The sequence below is a fragment of the Halichoerus grypus genome, chromosome 5 (genome assembly GCF_964656455.1).
Source record: "Halichoerus grypus chromosome 5, mHalGry1.hap1.1, whole genome shotgun sequence".
Lineage (NCBI taxonomy): Eukaryota > Metazoa > Chordata > Mammalia > Carnivora > Phocidae > Halichoerus > Halichoerus grypus.
The window spans coordinates 84,228,985-84,248,233 of NC_135716.1; the positions used below are offsets into that span (position 1 = coordinate 84,228,985).

The following is a 19,249-nucleotide window of genomic DNA, read 5'->3' on the forward strand; positions in this document are numbered from 1 at the left end:
CTGAGGCCAGGGGCTCCTGCCCACACCTTCATGCATCCCTATACCCCACCCCCATACCTTGCACCATAATGTGGGGTAGATGTTCAAATAAGCCCCTCTGAAATTATAGGACCCAAAAGGACAAACACACTCACGGTGCTCTGGGGCCACCTGCTGACAAATCTATTTAGTTGCCACCTAAGCAATTAAACTGACAGACATTTCCAGTGGAGAAAATGGAATTGCAGGGAACATCTCCCTTGAGAAGTGAGGACGACCAGGCTCCACGTAAAAACGGGAGGAAGGAGGCTAGCCTGGAAATCAGAAGTTTCCAAAAGCTCCTGGAAGAGAGAGTTAAAACCTTCTCTGAAGAGCCACACGTCCCAGTGTTTCCCAGAACTCCTTTTCCACCTACAATGGTAACAATAATACCATGTTCTAAGCTGTTTTAAGCACTTCCGGTATTATTTCATTTAATCAGCCCTCTGATGCTGGTACCGTTGTCACCATTCTATAGATGAAGAAAATTTTCTTTAAAAGTAAAAATTTTCAAAACGGAGAAACAAATGTTTCCATTTAAGTAAAGCGGCGAAACCATTCACACCAAAATATGAGTAATGTAAGAGACATCAGGACCAGGCGCGCACGAAGCTTGGGAAACGCTCACGCACACGCGCTGGCCGGCGTGACACCGCCACGGAGGACCCACAAAACGTCAGGGTGCGCACCAACCCGACCGTGCCCCAAAGCCAGCCGGGGACCCCTGGACTCCCACGGCCCCTTCCGGCCGAGCAGGCGGAAGCCGGGACCCCGACCTTCCCGGAAGCGCGGCCCTCGTCCCCCCGGCACCGCGGCCAGGGCCGGTGCAGAGCCGGCGCCCCGCCGCCCCACACGCGCCGCCCGGAGGGCCCGCGCGCAGCCCCGCCCTTACCTCCCCGGGGGATGGGGGGACTCGCCGCGGCGCCCCATTCGGGAGCGCTCGTTCGCCCCCTGGCGGGTAACGCTCCGGGGTCTTCCCGCCGCTGCAGCCCGCCTGGGCTCGGGCCCTGGAACGCCAAGTGCTTCCGGGACGGTGGGGCGATGGCGCCCCCTGGTGGTGGGCTGGAGCTTCGGCGCCCTCCCCACAGCCCTGGTTGGTAGTTTCCCAAATGGAATGTGCAAGATGGTTGTAAGTGCTACCTACAGTTTAACAATGTTTGAGTTACTTATTCTTGTGCGTGTTAGAAAAAAATTACAACTAGTGCAACAAATCCCATTTATCTCGAATAGTGTTTAAGTATAAAGGTAAGTTGTGTGTGTGTGCATATATAAAACATGGTTTTATTTTTATGATATTGGAGATGAAATAATCCAGGGCTAAGCAAGTAAATGGGTACGTGCAACATCTGGCAATTGAACAGTCCCGCTTAGTAGCTTTATTTTTTTTAAGTTTTTATTTTAATTCCAGTTACTTAACATAGTGTTATATTAGTTTCAGGTGTACAGTATAGTGATACATCACCCAGTGCTGTCACAGCAAGTGCCCTCCTGAATCCCTATCACCTGTTTAACCCATCTCCCCATCCCCTCCCCTCTGGTAACCATCAGTTTGTCTCTATAGCTGAATCTGTTTCTTGCGTTGTCTCTCTCTCTCTCTCTCTTATTTTTTCCCTTTGTTTGTTTTATTTCTTAAATTCCACAAATGAGTGAAATCATATGGTGTTTCTGACTTACCTCACTTAGCATTATACTTTCTAGCTCCATCCATGTTGTAAAGTGAGTGGTTAGCATTGGTTTAAAGAAAATATTAATAAATACACAGATATTGCAAAAAAATCATGAAAGGGATAGTCAAATAACTAACATCAGGGGAAGTGACCAACCCAACAAGGACAACCAAGGTGTCATGGTTAATTTTATGTTTCAACTTGCAGGGTGTTTTTGGATGAGATTAACGTCTAAATCAGTGAACTCTGAGTAAGGCAGATTACCCTTCATGATATAGGTGGGTCTCACCCGATCAATTGAAGGCCTGAAAAGAACAAAAAGACCCATTGCCTGAGCAAGAGGGAATTCTTCAGCAGACTGCCTTGAGACTCCATCCCCTGGGTCTCCTGCCTGCTGGCTTACACTGCAGATTTTCCATTTGCCAGCCTCTGTAATCATGTGAACCAGGCCAGTCCCACACAATTATACATTATATATATAGTACATCACATGTATACTATATATATATGATATATAATACATAATACAATTGTATGTATTATATGATAATACATAATTGATATATAATATATAATATTGTATAATATATAATTATATATTGTATATATTATATATATTCATACACACACACGCACACACACATCCTATTGGTTCTGTTTCTCTGGAGCCCTGGTAATAAAGTGGATAATCTCAAATAGTCTCCAATTCTGACTCTTGGTGGGGCTGTAAGGAGATCAGCAGGGAAAAAGGGCTTGACTCCAACATCTGATGCTCTGAAGTGCTAAGGGAGTCACCCTATGCCCTGTTCCCTAGACCCAGTTATGTAGGCTTCACTGCTTCTGTCCTCCTTTGCCTTCCTACTCCCTCTGCTTCCTCTTTGTAGGAGAACAGTGTAGTGCAATGTAGATGGAGCTCTGGACCCAAGTCAGGATCACTGCTTCTGTCCTCCTTTGCCTTCCTACTCCCTCTGCTTCCTCTTTGTAGGAGAACAGTGTAGTGCAATGTAGATGGAGCTCTGGACCCAAGTCAGGATGTCTGGTGTCCTGGATCATCTCCCTCGCAAGCTTGCAACACTCATTTATCAAAGTCAGAATTCTGTTGCATCTGTACAATGATGCGATGCATCTGTGCAACTAGATGATGTTTAAGGTTTCTGAGGGATGTGAGTGCCTTTTCCCCACCCCTGGCCTCTCTCCACTCCTTTCTTCTCCTTGCCCTGGAGATGGAAGAAGGAACTGGTTGGCAAATTTTGTAAGAATAATTGGCTCGGGTCTGCCCTGCTTCTGCTTGGGAACTACAGATGCTCCAGGCCATAACAGGACCTACACCTATGCAGAGATGCCTGCCCCAGCCCAAGGTTGCCATTGGGTGGGCAAAATCTGTCTAATTCTGAGGTCTAGTATGAGCAAGCTCTGGCTAACAGACCTACAGCCATGGCCTATAATCTAGCCACTATCAGAAAAAAGGTGGCATCTTTACTACTATATTTTTGGTTTAATTTTTTCAATCTTGTTCAGAACAAGAGCAGAGGAGGGATATACTATTTATTGAAATACATTTGAAGAACCCAGCAGTTCCTTTTAGCCCCTTCTAGCACTTCCATTCAATAAGCAATGAAAACATCTAATGACTAAATACACATCAGTGGGTTAAGGTAACCCTTCATAAGCTATCTACACCTTCAAAAACACTATAAGAAGAATATGCAATATGCAAAAGACAGTCTCTTCAACAAATGGTGTTGGGAAAACTGGACAGCAACATACAGAAGAATGAAACTGAACTATTTTCTTACACCATACAGGAAAATAAACTCAATATGGATTACAGACCTAAATGTGAGACCTGAAACCATAAAAATCCCAGAAGAAAACATAGCAATTTTTTTGACATGGGCCATATCAACACATTTTTCTAGATATGTCTCCTCAGACAAGGGAAACAAAAGCAAAATTAAGTTATTGGGACTACACCAAAATAAAGTGTTTGCACAGTGAAGGAAAACAAAAAAAAACAAGAAGGCAACCTACTAAATGGGAGAAGATATTTGCAAATGATATATCTGATAAGGGGTTAATATCCAAAATATATAATGGACTTATACAACTCCACAAAAAAAATCCAATTAAAAAATGGGCAGAAGACCTGAATACACACTTTTCCAAAAAAGACATACAGATGACTTCACGACACACAAAAAGATGCTCAACATCACTCATCATCAGGGAAATGCAAACTAAAACCATAATATGGTGTCACTTTATACCTGTCAAAATGGATACAACCAAAAACACAAGAAGTAACAAGTGTTGGCAAAGATGTGAAGGAAAGTGAACCCTCTTACGCTGTTGGGAATGCAAAGTGGTACAGCCTCTGTGGAAAACACTATGGAGTTTCCTCAAGAAGTTAAAAATAGAGCTACCCTATGACCCAGCAATTGCACTACTAGGTATTTACCTCAAAGATACAAATGTAATGATCCAAAGGGGCACCTGCACCCTAATGTTATAAACATATAAACAAGCAGCAATGTCCACAATAGCCAAACTATGGAAAGAACTGAGGTGTCCATCGCCAGGTGAAAGGACAAAGAAGATGTGGTAAACATATACAATGGAATATTACTCAGCCATCAGAAATCGACATGGATGGAACTGGAGGGTATTATGCTGAGTGAAATAAGTCGATTAGAGAAAGACAATTATCATATGGTTTCATTCATATGTGGAATATAAGAAATAGTGCAGAGGATCATAAGGGAAGGAAGAGAAAACTGAATGAGAAGTAATCAGAGAGGGAGACAAACCATGAGAGACTCTTAACTCTAGGAAACAAACTGAGGGTTGCTTTAGGGGAGGTGGGTGGGGAGATGGGGTAACTGGGTGATGGGCATTAAGGAGGGCATGTGATGTAATGAGGACTGGGTATTATACGCAACTGATGAATCACTAAATTCTACCTCTGAAATTAATGATGTACTATATGTTGCCTAATTGAACTTAATTTTTTTAAAAAATAGAACCACCATATGATCCAGTAATTCTACTACTGGGTGTTTACCCAAAGAAAATGAAAACACTAATTCAAAAAGATATATGCACCCTCATGTTTACTGCAGCATTATTCACACTAGCCAAGATATGGAACCAACCTAAGTATTCATCCATTGATGAATGGATAAAGAAGATGTGGAATATATATATATATATATATATATATATACACACACACATATATATATGTATATATGTACATATATGTGTGTGTGTGTATTACTCAGTCTTAATATATATATGTATGTGTGTATGTATATATACAATGGATATATATACATATATGTATATATATGTAAAGCTGTATATATATGTGTAATATATTATACATACATATATGTGTATATATGTAATATATTATATATGTGTGTATATATATACACACGCAATAGAATATTAAAAAGGATGAGATCATGCCATTTGTTATGACATGGATGGAGCTAGAGAGTATAATACTAAGTGAAATAAGTCAGTCAGAGAAAGACAAATATCATATGATTTCACTCATATGTGGAATTTAAGAAACAAAACAAATGAACAAAGGGAAAAAAAGACAAAAAAACAGACTGTAACAAACTGGTGGTTGCCAGAGGGGAGGAGGGGTGGAAGAATGGATGAAATAGGTAAAGGGGTTAAGAGCACACTTACTGTGATGAGCACTGAGAAATGTATAGAATTGTTGAATGATTATATTGTACACCTGTAACTAATATAACACTAGGTTAATTATACTTGAATAAAAAATATAATTTAAAAATATTCAAAAAATCACTATAAGAAACTTTGAAAATGGGCAATGCCTGATGGTAAATATAGAGCTATACCCCCTTGGTGGAAAGTATATTTTGAAGTAAGATCTTTTTCAGGGTCCCTCAAGTAACAAACATGTGTATCAGTCAGTCAACTATTGTTTATTAGAAGTTAAAAGTAGCGATTATGGAGGGGGGGAAAGATGGTGGAGGAGTAGGGGACCCTATTCCAACCAGTCCCCAGAATTGAGCTGGATATCTACCAGACCACTCTGAACACCCACAAAATCAGCCTGAGATGTAAGAAGATAGATCTGGATCTCTACAAACAGAATATCGCAGGCGGTTGGTTTCGAGGTACGAAGCAGGGAGCGGTGATTCCGCGGGCAGATATCGGAGGATAAATGGCAGCAGGAAGGAGCCTGGCCAGGGGGATCCTACACTGCCAGTGAGTGATAGCCTCCCATGCTGGGGACAGGGCACAGACTCAAGGACAAGTAGCGGCAGGGAAAGGACTTTAGGGCAGCCCTCTGGATGGAAACCTGGAGCAGCAAGGTTGCACATGTGAAATGGGGGTGGCTGGCGGTTTTAGAAGCACAAAGGCAGAGACATGCCCCTGTGTCCCAACCTGGAGGCAAGGACTGGGAGCACTGCTGAGGGGCGCACAACCCAGGACACTGCAGTTTATAGCAACACAGACAGAAATGGAGATAGTGTGGCCTGGAGAGCTCATTGAAGAACAGACAGCGATCTCTCTGCTCTGAGGCAGAGGGTTGGAAATGGTCTCTTCTGCTCTGACTCTCGAAAAAGATGTGGAAAGCCACCAGGGAAAGCCACCAGAGAACAAAAGCCCCCAAAAAACGGTTTTCACTGAGCCCATCCCCCACCACAGGGGGCAGGGCAACTCTGCCCAAACAGGGTTGCCTGAGTAACAGTGCGGCAGGCCCCTCCCCCAGAAGACAGGCTGGGAGAACAAGAGGCCAGCAACCCTAAAGTCCCTAGAAAACAGGTGCATCTTGCTTGGGTCGTGGTCAATAATTTGGACTCTATACATTCCCTCAAACACCCATCAACAGAATGACTAGGAGGAGGAGGCCCCAAAATAGAAAAGACTCAGAGATTATGATTTATGCCGCAGATTTACAAATGGATGCAGATATAACCAAGATGTCGGAGATGGAATTCAGGCTAGCAATTGTGAAGACAACAGCTAGAATGGAGAAATCAATTAATGGCAACATAGAGTCTCTAAGGCAGAAATGAAAGCTGAATTGGCAGAACTTAAAAACGCTATCAATGAGATCCAATCTAATCTAGATAATCTAACAGCTAGGGTAAGTGAGGCAGAACGAATTAATGACCTGGAAGACCATTTAATAGATAAAAAAGGAAAAGAGGAGGCCAGGGAAAAACAACTCAGAATCCATGAAAATAGAATCAGAGGAATAAGTGACCCATGAAACATTCCAATGTCAGAATTATTGGAATCCCAGAGGGGGTGGAGAGACAGAGAGGACTAGAAGATAAATCTGAGCAAATCATAGCTGAGAGCTTCCCTAATCTGGGGAATAAAACAAACATTCGTGTCCCAGAGGCAGAGAGGACCCGTCCCAAGATCAAGGAAAACAGGCCAACACCCCAGCATGTGATAGTAAAACTCGCAAATCTTACAACCAAGGAAACCATCTTAAGGGCAGTTAGGGGGAAGAGATTCCTTATGTACAGAGGGAGGAACATCAGAATAATGTCAGACCTATCCACAGAGACCTGGCAAGCCAGAAGGGCCTGGCAAGACATATTCAGGGTACTAAACAGGAAGAGCATGCAGCCAAGAATACTTTTTCCAGCAAGGCTGTCATTTAGAATGGATGGAGAGATGCAGAGCTTCTAAGACTGGTAGAAGCTGAAAGAATATGTGACCACTAAGCCAGCCCTGCAAGAAATATTAAGGGGGGGGGAGTTCTATAAAAGGAGAAAGACCCTAAGAGTGGTATAGAACAGAAATTTACAGGAACAATCTATAAAAACAAGGTCTTCACAGGCAACATGATGACAATAAATTATTATCTTTCAATAATCACTCTCAAAGGGAACGGCCTAAATGCTCCCATAAAATGGCACAGGGTTGCAGATTGGATAAAAAGACAGGACCCATCCATATGCTGTCTACAAGAGACTCATTTCGAACCTAAAGATACATCCATACTGAAAGTGAAGGGATAGAGAGCCATCTTCCATGCCAACAGACCTCAAAAGAAAGATGGGGTAGCAATTCTTATATCAGACAAATTAGATTTTAAACTAAAGACTGTAGTTAGAGACACAGAAGGACACTATATCATTCTTAAAGGGTCTATCCAACAAGGAGATCTAACAATTGTAAATATCTACGTCCCCAACATGGGAGCAGCCATCTACATAAGCCAACTGTTAACCAAAATAAAGAGTCATATTGATAACAATATGTTAATTGTAGGAGACCTCAATACTCGACTCTCAGCAATAGACAGATCATCTAAGCAGAAAATCAACAAAGAAAAAAGAGCTTAGAATGACACACTGGACCAGATGGACCTCATAGATATATACAGAACATTCCACCCTAAAACAACAGAATACTCATTCTTCTCGAGTGCACATGGAACTTTCTCCAGAATAGACCATATACTCGGTCACAAATCAGGTCTCAACTGGTACCAAAAGATTGAGATTGTTCCCTGTATATTCTCAGACCATAGTGCTTTAAAACTGGAACTCAATCACAAGAAAAAATTTGGCAGAAATTTCAACACTTGGAAGCTAAAGACCACTCTGCTCAAGAATGTTTGGGTCAACCAGGAAATCAAAGAAGAACTTAAACAATTCATGGAAACCAATGAGAATGAAAACACATCAGTCCAAAACCTATGAGATACTGCAAAGGTAGTCCTAAGGGGGAAATACATAGCCGCCCAAGCACTCAAAAAAATAGAAAACTCCCAAATCACCAACTAACTTTACACCTTAAAGAACTAGAGAAAAAGCAACTAACAATGCCTAAGCCATGCATTAGAAGAGAAATAATTAAGATTAGAGCAGAGATCAATGAATTAGAAACCAGAAACACAGTAGACCAGATCAATGAAACTAGAAGCTGGTTCTCTGAAAGAATTAATAAGATTGATAAACCACTGTCCAGACCTATCCAAAAAAAAGGGAAAGGACCCAAATTAATAAAATTATGAATGAAAGGGGAGAGTTCACGACCAACACCAAGGAAATAGAAACAATTAGAAATTATTATCAACAACTATATGCCAATAAACTGAGCAATCTGGATGAAATGGAGGAAACCTAGAGCTTCCTGGAAACCTATAAGCTGCCAAGACTGAAACAGGAAGAAATGGACAACCTGAATAGGCCAATAACCAGTAACGAGATTGAAGCAGTGATCAAAAACCTCCCCAAAAACAAGAGTCCAGGGCCTGATGGATTCTCTGGGGCATTCCACCAAACATTCAAAGAAGAAGTAATACCTATTCTCCTGGAGCTGTTTCAAAAAATAGAAACAGAAGGAAAGCTTCCAGACTCATTCTATTAGGCCAGCATTACCTTAATCCCCAAATCAGGCAAAGACCCCATCAAAAAGGAGAATTTCAGACTGATATCCCTGATGAATATGGATTCCAAAATCCTAGCTAATAGGATCCAACAATACATTAAAAGGATCATCCACCATGACCAAGTGGGATTTATCCCCGGAATGCAAGGGTGGTTCAACATTCACAAATCAATCAATGTGATAGAACACATTAATAAGAGGACAGAGAAGAACGATATGGTCCTCTCAATTGGTGCAGAAAAAGCATTTGACAAAATACAGCATCCTTTCCTGATTAAAACTCTTCAGGGATAGAGGGAACATTCCTCAAGTTCATAAAATCCATCTATGAAAAGCCCACAGTGAATATCATCCTCAGTGGGGAAAAGCTGAGAGCCTTTCCCTTAAGATCAGGAACACAAAAAGGATGCCCACTCTCGCCACTATTGTTCAACATAGTACTAGAAGTCCTAGCAACAGCAATCAAACAAAAAGAAATAAAAGGTATTCAAATTGGCAAAGAAGAAGTCAAACTCTCTCTTTTTGCAGACGACATGATACATTACGTGGAAAACCCAAAAGACTCCACCCCCAAATTACTAGAACTCATACAGCAATTCATTAATGTGGCAGGATACAAAATCAATGCACAGAAATCAGTTGCTTTCTTATACACCAACAATGCAACTGTAGAAAGATAAATTAGGGAAATGATTCCATTTACAATAGCACCAAAAACCATAAGATACCTTGGAATAAACCTAACCAAAGAGGTAAAGGATCTATACTCTAGGAACTACAGAACACTCATGAAAGAAATTGAAGAAGACACAAAAAGATGGAAAAACATTCCATGCTCATGGATCGGAAGAATAAACGTTGTTAAAATGTCTATGCTGCCCAGAGCAATCTATACCTTCAACGCCATCCTGATCCAAATTCCAATGACATTTTTCAAAGTGCTGGAACAAACAATCCTAAAATTTGTATGGAATCAGAAAAGACCCCGAATCACCAAGGAAATGTTGAAAAAGAAAAACAACGCTGGGGGCATCACGTTGCCCGATTTCAAACTATATTACAAAGCAGTGATCACCAAGACAGCATGGTACTGGCACAAAAACAGACATATAGACCAATGGAACAGAATAGAGAGCCCAGATATGGACCCTCAACTCTATGGTCAAATAACCTTCGACAAAGCAAGAAAAAATATGCAATGGAAAAAAGACAGTCTCTTCAATAAATGGTGCTGGGAAAATTGGACAGCCATATGCAGAAGAAGGAAAGTCGACCATTCTCTAACACCCTACACAAAGATAAACTCAAAATGGATGAAAGACCTCAATGTGAGAGAGGAATCCATCAAAATCCTAGAGGAGAACATAGGCAGTAACCTCTTTGACATTGGCCACAGCAATTTCTTTCAAGACACATCTCCAAAGGCTAGTGAAACAAAAGCAAAAATGAACTTTTGGGACTTCATCAAGATAAAAAGCTTCTGCACAGCAAAGGAAACCATCAACAAAACAAAGAGGCAACCCACAGAATGGGAGAAGATATTTGCAAATGACACTACAGATAAAGGGCTGGTATCCAAGATCTATAAAGAACTTCTCAAACTCAACACCCCAAAAAACAAATAATCAAGTCAAAAAATGGGCAGAAGACATGAACAGACACTTCTCTGAAGAAGACATACAAATAGCTAACAGACACATGAAAAAATGTTCATCATCATTAGCCATCAGGGAAATTCAAATCAAAACCACATTGAGATACCACCTTACACCAGTTAGAATGGCAAAAATTGACAAGGCAAGAAACAACAAATGTTGGAGAGGTTGTGGAGAAAGGGGAACCCTCTTACACCACTGGTGGGAATGCAAGTTGGTACAGCCACTTTGGAAAACAGTGTGGAGGTGCCTCAGAAAATTAAAAATAGAGCTACCGTATGACCCAGCAATTGCACTCCTGGGTATTTACCCCAAAGACACAGATGTAGTGAAAAGAAGGGCCATATGCACCCCAGTGTTCATAGCAACAATGTCCGCAATAGCCAAACTGTGGAAAGAGCTGAGATGCCCTTCAACAGATGAATGGATAAAGAAGATGTGGTCTATATATATACAATGGAATATTACTGAGCCATCAGAAAGGATGAATATCCAACTTTTACATCAACATGGATGGGACTGGAGGAGATTATGCTAAGTGAAATAAGTCAAGCAGAGAAAGTCAATTACCATATGGTTTCACTTATTTGTGGAACATAAGGACTAGCATGGAGGATGTTAGGAGAAGGAAAGGAAAAATGAAGGGGGGGAAATTGGAGGGAGACATGAACCATGAGAGACTATGGACTCTGAGAAAAAAACTGAGGGTTTTAGAGGGGAGAGGGGTGGGGGATGGGTTAGCCTGGTGATGGGTATTAAGGAGGGCACGTACTGCATAGAGCACTGGGTGTTATACAAAAACAATGAATCGTGGATCACCACATAAAAAACTAATGATGTATTGTATGGTGATTAACATAACATAATAAAATAAAATTTTTTTTTAAAAAGTAGAGATTATGGGGTTAAGACAGTCTGGCTTCAAACCCTATCTCTTTCTCTGATTAGCTCTGTGACCTTGGGTAGGTTACATCACCTCTCTGCCTCAGTTTTTTCATCTATAAAATGTGGATAATAGTAGGAACCTAAAAGACACTTGGCAAGCACCATAAAACTTCAGCTACCTTTTAGACATTGTGTTAGTCCTTTATCCACAAGCATTTTACCTCTAAAATAAATTCTGTGGAACTAAGAAAGGAAATTAATTGCAGATTGTAGAAATAGTAGAAATTAAACCAAATGTGAACATTTGGTCCAGGGACAAGGATAAACTTCTAGATAAACCTGACTTAGAAAACAGGCCCATCTTCCCAGGATGAACCCCTCAGACTGACTAACTTAGCCTCCAAACCCAGGAAGTGTTTTTAGGTGTCTGAGACACATCTAAGCAACCTACAGGGCTTTGCTCTGATAATACTGACTTTAATTCCTCCAAACTGCCACCAGGTGTCTATACACACTCAGACTACCCCTGTTTGACTTCAGGGTCAACAAGTGTGGAAGTTGGAACAGAGAGGGAAGTAACCAGCCGAAGGACACAGGGTGTATCAGTAGGGGGCTTTGCACTAGAGCCCAGGTTTGGGTGGCTGGTTAGTGCTCAGACCCAGTTCGAGCTCAAGGAGCATGAACTCCATGAGCTAGTGCTCCAGGGCTGGGAAGGAGAAACAGATTTCACAGAAAGAATCATATGATTCTATCAAATCACCCATCCTCTACCTCTTCACAGAATAACACTTAAGTCATCCCAACCAAAGGAGAACCCTCTAGTCCACCAGAAAAGAGATTTTTTTTAAGGTTTTATTTATTTGAAAGAGAGAGAAAGCATGAGTTGGGGGGGGGGGGGTGAGGGCAGAGGGAGAGGGAGAAGCAGAAGCAGAAGCAGGGACTTGATCCCAGGACCCTGAGATCATGACCTGAGCCGGAGGCAGACACTTAACTGACTGAGCCACCCAGGCGCCTCCAGAAAAGAGATTTAAATCACCCCTCTGTTTCCCTGAACCTCCACCCCAGGCTCTGACCCTTTACACACCTGAGAAGTTCTTGGCTGTGCCTTCAGGTGCCTTCATTTCAGCACTGAAATGTCCTGCTTGCTCCAGCAGGCCCAAATATGTTTTCCTCTTTGGGCCTTTAATATCTGTCTCCCATGAGCACAGGAACACATTAGCATTGTTCAGCACACAACAGGGGTCCCCAACTGCAAACTTCTACCTCTCTTTCCCCTGTCATCAGTTCCAGCTGTTGACAAACCTGGAGGTAGATATTCACTTCTTTTTTCTCTGCACATACTTGGTACCTGCAGCTCGGGGGCCATCAGTATCATCCAGCATGTTCAGGCTCGCACTGCCTCTATTTATGTGTTTATCCTGTTTACACAAGTGCATACCACCACCGCTGGATTGTAAATTCCTTGGCTTTCTTTTATTCCCAGCACCACACAAGGTAACTTACATGTAGTGATGCTCAGTGAATGCTTGTTGAATTAGCTCCAATGGTGACAAACTTGAGAGATTTGTGTGAATTCTAAATATGGGATTTTATGTCCATATAAGATGGTTGCCCCTCTACCCTAAGGAATGGCTTCCCTGGAAAATGGCAGACATCTCCCCAGTGGCAACACTGGCTCTTTTTGAAGACCCATATGGTTGGTATGATGCATAACGTGGGGTGAGGCTTAGCTGAGCCAATCTGAGGAGGCCAAGGGTCACAGGCACACAGGCTTCCATGGCCTGGGCACCCCTGACTCTCTACAGCTACCCTAGGGGATCACCAGCTGCCTTTCCCACCTCTTCTCTCCCCCTCCGTCCATCTCCTCCTTTCTCCGTTCTTCCCTCCTTTACACCTTATACACCCTCCTCTTACATCCCTTTTCCCTCTTCTCGCCATCCTTTCCCCTGTCCCCTCTTCTTTTCCATCTCCCTATATTGCATAAACACCAGAGCTCCATTCCTAAGACTCAGGGCTGTGGCTAGAGGGGCTCCAAAGACCAGCTCAACAGCAGCTCAAACACAGTGGCATTTGGAATCACCTGTCCTAAAGGGCTCTGCACCAGGGAGGACTCCAGTGGAAAACCCTTTACTAGCTCTTGCACCCCCATCTGGCATTACCTATATATGTTGTTCAGCCAGTCACTTGCCCCCAGGTGTTGGCTTCCACCAAGCCCTCCAGAGTAGGGCCAATCCCACCCTGTTCCTTGCCACGTGTGAGCCAGTCCACTTGCTGGGGTCCCCCCATTCCCATAGAGGGCACTCAGAGCACCACCAGGACAACTGTAGGAGACAGCCAGTATGTGCCTCCTCCATACCCAGAGATCTGTGGCAGTACAGCAGCTTCAGCACCAGTCGGGGAGAAGCAAGCCTCTGGGCCTGAGGCAGACTCATGCCCAGGAGTACAGTCTTGCAGTTCTGCTGCCCCGATTCCAACTCAGCACTTTTCCATGAAGCCCTGAGCAAGGTGCTGAATGACGCTCTATGCTAGAGCAGAACTGACACACATCCTGTCCAGATCCAGTTAACCTGGTGCCGACTGTGGCAGCTGCAGTGCCGCCCCACCACTACCTAGGGGCTCTTCCCCTCTACCTCCTTCATAGCTCAGGCCTTGGTCTGAGACCCACTCTCATCCCGTGCACCCTTGCTAAGGGTCTCTTCAGTATCTGGTGAGCAACTGTGAGTGTTCACTGATTTCATTTTATTTCTGGCCGTAATTTTAAGAGATGAAAACTGGCAGGAAAGGAAGACCACAGGGGAGAGATCCAGAGGGAGACATGTTGGAAATGCCAGATTCCAGAGCAACTCCATGAGCTCGTGCTGCTGATTAATGTGGAGGAACGGGTACCCTCCCAGACATCTTAGAGCCAGGACTGACAGAGTTGAAAAGGACCAATGCTCTCCTTATTCCTTCCCACTCTCAGCTGTTGTGCACATGAAAAAACTAAGAAACACACAGGCAAATTGTCCTGCCCAACACCCCATGGTTCATCAATGCAAGAGTCGGGATGTGAGCCAGGTTTTTCTGACTCTTATTAGAAAGCCTATTTCCATAACAAGAAACTACAAGTGCCACATGTAAGGGTGAACTTGTGGCAGCTTTCAGGTGAGGTCAAGCCGGCCAGAAAGCTACAAGGCTAACATGCAATATAGCAGCCACCCTGGGGGTGATCTGAGGTGTATTCCACTGGGGGGCCAGCTCGTGGGTCAGTACAGCAGCCACCCTGGGGGTGATCTGAGGTGTATTCCACTGGGGGGCCAGCTCGTGGGTCAGTACAGCAGCCACCCTGGGGGTGATCTGAGGTGTATTCCACTGGGGGGCCAGCTCATGGGTCAGTACAGCAGCCACCCTGGGGGTGATCTGAGGTGTATTCCACTGGGAGGCTGACGGCTAGGGGGCCAGCTCGTGGGTCAGTACAGCAGCCACCCTGGGGGTGATCTGAGGTGTATTCCACTGGGGGGCCAGCTCGTGGGTCAGTACAGCAGCCACCCTGGGGGTGATCTGAGGTGTATTCCACTGGGGGGCCAGCTCGTGGGTCAGTACAGCAGCCACCCTGGGGGTGATCTGAGGTGTATTCCGCTGGGAGGCTGACGGCTGAGGGGCCAGCTCGTGGGTCAGTACAGCAGCCACCCTGGGGGTGATCTGAGGTGTATTCCGCTGGGAGGCTGACGGCTGAGGGGCCAGCTCGTGGGTCAGTACAGCAGCCACCCTGGGGGTGATCTGAGGTGTATTCCGCTGGGAGGCTGACGGCTGAGGGGCCAGCTCGTGGGTCAGTACAGCAGCCACCCTGGGGGTGATCTGAGGTGTATTCCGCTGGGAGGCTGACGGCTAAGGGGCCAGCTCGTGGGTCAGTACAGCAGCCACCCTGGGGGTGATCTGAGGTGTGTTCCACTGGGAGGCTGACGGCTAAGGGGCCAGCTCGTGGGTCAGTACAGCAGCCACCCTGGGGGTGATCTGAGGTGTATTCCACTGGGAGGCTGACGGCTAAGGGGCCAGCTCGTGGGTTCCCCCTGGGGTCTTGAGGTACAGGAGTCTGACTCACAGGAACCACACTCAGATCTCCTGACTGATGAGCCAAGCACCAGTACTCATGTATAACAGACACCAGTCATCCTCAGGCCAGGCACTAGGATGTGCCTATCACGTGTACAAGACCACTAAGGAGTCTGATACCACATATCACAAGTTTATAGGAGACAGGGAGTCAGCACAGAAAATATTTTCACCTTGAGAGAGATTTTAAATTAAAGAAACAGAATGCTCTTTCCCAGAATACTGCTAATTGAAATCTAATGATTCAAACTTCTTCTACTCTGCTCTTTTTTAAACATCATAGTAACCTCTTTGTTGGCCTTTGTTACTCCAACATCCCTCCATGCCATGTTAATAACTTCTTATAAGACAATTTCCAAGCCCATGGAATAGTTCCCGTTGATTTCCCTTCAGGGTGGCTGTTTCCAGGCGCTTCCTTACGGAAGCACTGTAAACTCGCCCAACTGTCCCCAAAGCATAGCTGGATAAATTATCTCCCGGAAGGCTTTCGGTGGAGTAAGCAGCCCACCTCCCGCCATTACACCTGACTTCAGGTTAACCTCAAAGAGGACTGAGGTGGGCTTCATGTTCTCTTCCAGACCTTTTGCCTCTATTTTGTCTTCAGCTCTTTGCACCTTATATCCCTCTTCCCTTCTAATAACTAGGTCCCACCCCAAACCCAGGTCTTCAGTGCCTAGGGCATAACAGAACATTGAGAGTGGGCCCCTTGCCCCCCTGGCCCACCACGTGGGCTGAGATAAAGTTCCTTTCAAGTCTATGCTTTCAGCCATTCAACCTTCTCTTCCCCACCTGTCCCATCCTCTGCATGGTCAGAACCCTGCCACCTGTTCCAACTCTTGTGCTGTCATTTGAGGGAGGCCTTACTCTTCATGGCAGGCCCTTTCAATAATGCCTTCTGGCTATTTCTGACCCAGGGTGCTGGATGAGATGAAATTCTTCTTTAGATTTCGCTGTGGTCAGTGCAGTGCATAGTAATAACAACTATAATGGTAATATGGACAACAAGGTGACAATAATAGTAGTTACTGGATGATCTCTTATCATTTGTGGGCCAAGGGGAGGAGACCAGGTTTCTGCAGAGCAGAGCCTCACTTCACTACTGTGTGCTGTGGCGGGAGGAGCCATGCTGATCTCTGCCACTCTCCCAGCCACAGTGCACAGAGACTCAGCCAGCAGGCCAGCCTGGGACAACTGAGCCAACCTTGGCCCAAACTGGTGTTCTGGAGCCAGGAAAGACAAGAGAGGAAACCATAGCTCTGCCTCTGCTTGATGAGGAGAACCAAGGCAAAAGAAGTGTAGATGCAGTAAATTTCCTTACAACCTGCAGCCCATGGATACATACCTGAGACAGGCAGAGGAGGACATTCCTCCAGGAACTCACAACTGCCTTAATGGTAATGCTTTGCTAGAGGGAAAAAGCAACCTCAGCTTGACAATAGCCAGACCTCCAGGATCCTGGAAGTTTCCTTTAACACCTAAAAATCCCTTTAAAACTTCCTTTATCTCTACCCTCCATCCCCAATGTAAAGTATATAACCAGTTTCTCCTCATAACCCCAGTGCAGCTCTTCCTGCCCAGGGGTCCTGTCCCAGTGCTTTAATAAAACACCTTTTTGCACCAAAAATGTCTCAAGAATTCTTTTTTTTCTAAGATTTTATTTATTTATTTGAGAGAGAGAGCATGAGGGAGAGAGAGCCAGCAAGAGCAAGGGGTGGGGGGAAGGGCAGAGGGAGAGGAAAAAGCAGGCTCCCTGCTCTGGGATCATGACCTGAGCCAAAGGCAGATGTCTAACCAATTGAGCCACGCAGGCACCCCTCAAGAATTTTTTCTTCTTTGGGGAAGTGTCTGTTCATGTCTTCTGTCCATTTTTTGACTGAGTTATTTGTTTGAGTGTTGAGCTTGAGAAGTTCTTTATAGATCTTGGATATCAGCCCTTTATCAGTAATGTCATTTGCAAATATCTTCTTCCATTCTGTGGGTTGCCTCTTAGTTTTGTTGACTGTTTCCTTTGCTGTGCAGAAGCTTTTTATCTTGATGAAGTCCCCAAAGTTCATTTTTGCTTTTGTTTCCCTTGCCTTTGGAGATGTGTCTTGAAAGACGTTACTATGGCAGATGTCAAAGAGGTTACTGCCTATGTTCTCCTTTAGGATTTTGATGGATTCCTGTCTCACATTGAGGTCTTTCATCCATTTTGAGTTTATCTTTGTGTATGGTATAAGAGAATGGTCCAGTTTCATTCTTCTTTATATAGCTGTCCAATTTTCCCAGCACCACTTATTGAAGAGACTTTTTTCCATTGGATATTTTTCCTGATTTGTCAAAGATTAGTTGACCATAGAGTTGAGGGTCCATTTCCGGAGTCTCTATTCTGTTCCATTGGTCTATATGTCTGTTTTTGTGCCAATACCATGCTGTCTTGGTGATCACAGCTTTGTAATATAACTTGAAGTCAGGCATTGTGATGCCCCCAGCTTTGTTTTTCTTTTTCATCATTCCCTTGGTGATTCGGGGTCTTTTCTGGTTCCATACAAACTTTAGGATTGTTTACTCCAGCTCTTTGAAAAATTCCAATGATATTTTAATAGGATGGCACTGAAAGTGTAAATTGCTCTGGGCAGGATAGACATTTTAACAATGTTTATTCTTCCAATCCATGAGCATGGAATGTTTTTCCATCTTTTTGTGTCTTCCTCAATTTCTTTCATAAGTGTAAAAAAGTTAAAAAAAAAAAAATTCTTTCTTGACCAAACATCACATCAGGCTGAGGGGCAACACTTGAAGTCTAGTAAAAAATGAAAGCCACCCAGACAAAACATTTCCCAGAACTGGCTGAACCCTGAGAACCATGTCTCAAAACTCCACCAGAGCCTTTCCCAAGACTCTTTTTATGCAACTTTAGCTCATCTCTGCCTGTGTCTTTCCCAAAAGAGAAGAAAAGGGGGTGAGGCAGAGAGACTGGAGGTGAGAGAATGAGCCTGGCTACTAAGCATAAGGCCAGAAAGGACCTAAATGGCTCCTCCCTCTGTGGAAGCAGGTAGTCAAAGTGTGTCTCAAGTCCTCTGTGAAAGCCCAGGACTTGCCGTCAAGCCAGAGCCACCAGGATCATCCTAAATGTTGACTTCAGCAGCCAGGAATCTTCCCAGATATGCTACACTCCTTCACAGCATGTATTGCAGCTTGTTATTGTTTTTGGACTTGGTTATTTGAGTATTAATCAAGTACCACAAAGTCAGGAACCTTCAGACACTTGGCCAGGGTTTGGTATAGAGCAAGCTCACATAAATATTTGTTAAATAAACAGACATGAATGAATGGGCACCAGTCAGTTCTGGGCACCATGCTTTATGAAAGGAGCTGACAAACAATAGTGTATCCAGAGATGGCGGCCAGGATTGTGAATGTTCTGAAGACCTCATCACATGAGAAAATGTTATAAGAAGAGAAGCTATAGAGACAGAAAGAGGTGTAGGAGGGAGCCTGGCCAATTGCTTTGTGGGTGTCATGTGGAGGAAGGATTCAATGAGCCTT

The 19,249-nt window shown here is 44.0% G+C and overlaps 1 long non-coding RNA gene across 3 annotated transcripts in view; it reads right to left on the bottom strand.

Moving 5' to 3' along the window:
• The window catches only part of LOC118552378 (uncharacterized), a 604,572-nt gene that overhangs the window by 330,010 nt on the left and 255,313 nt on the right, over positions 1–19,249 (bottom strand). The window contains exon 1 of one of the 3 annotated variants that reach the window (XR_013447913.1): positions 911–1,052. The exons of the other annotated variants lie outside the window; for them this stretch is intronic. This is a non-coding gene — a long non-coding RNA (uncharacterized LOC118552378). Of the gene's footprint in view, positions 1–910; positions 1,053–19,249 lie in introns of those variants that run through there. 3 annotated transcript variants of the gene reach the window in all.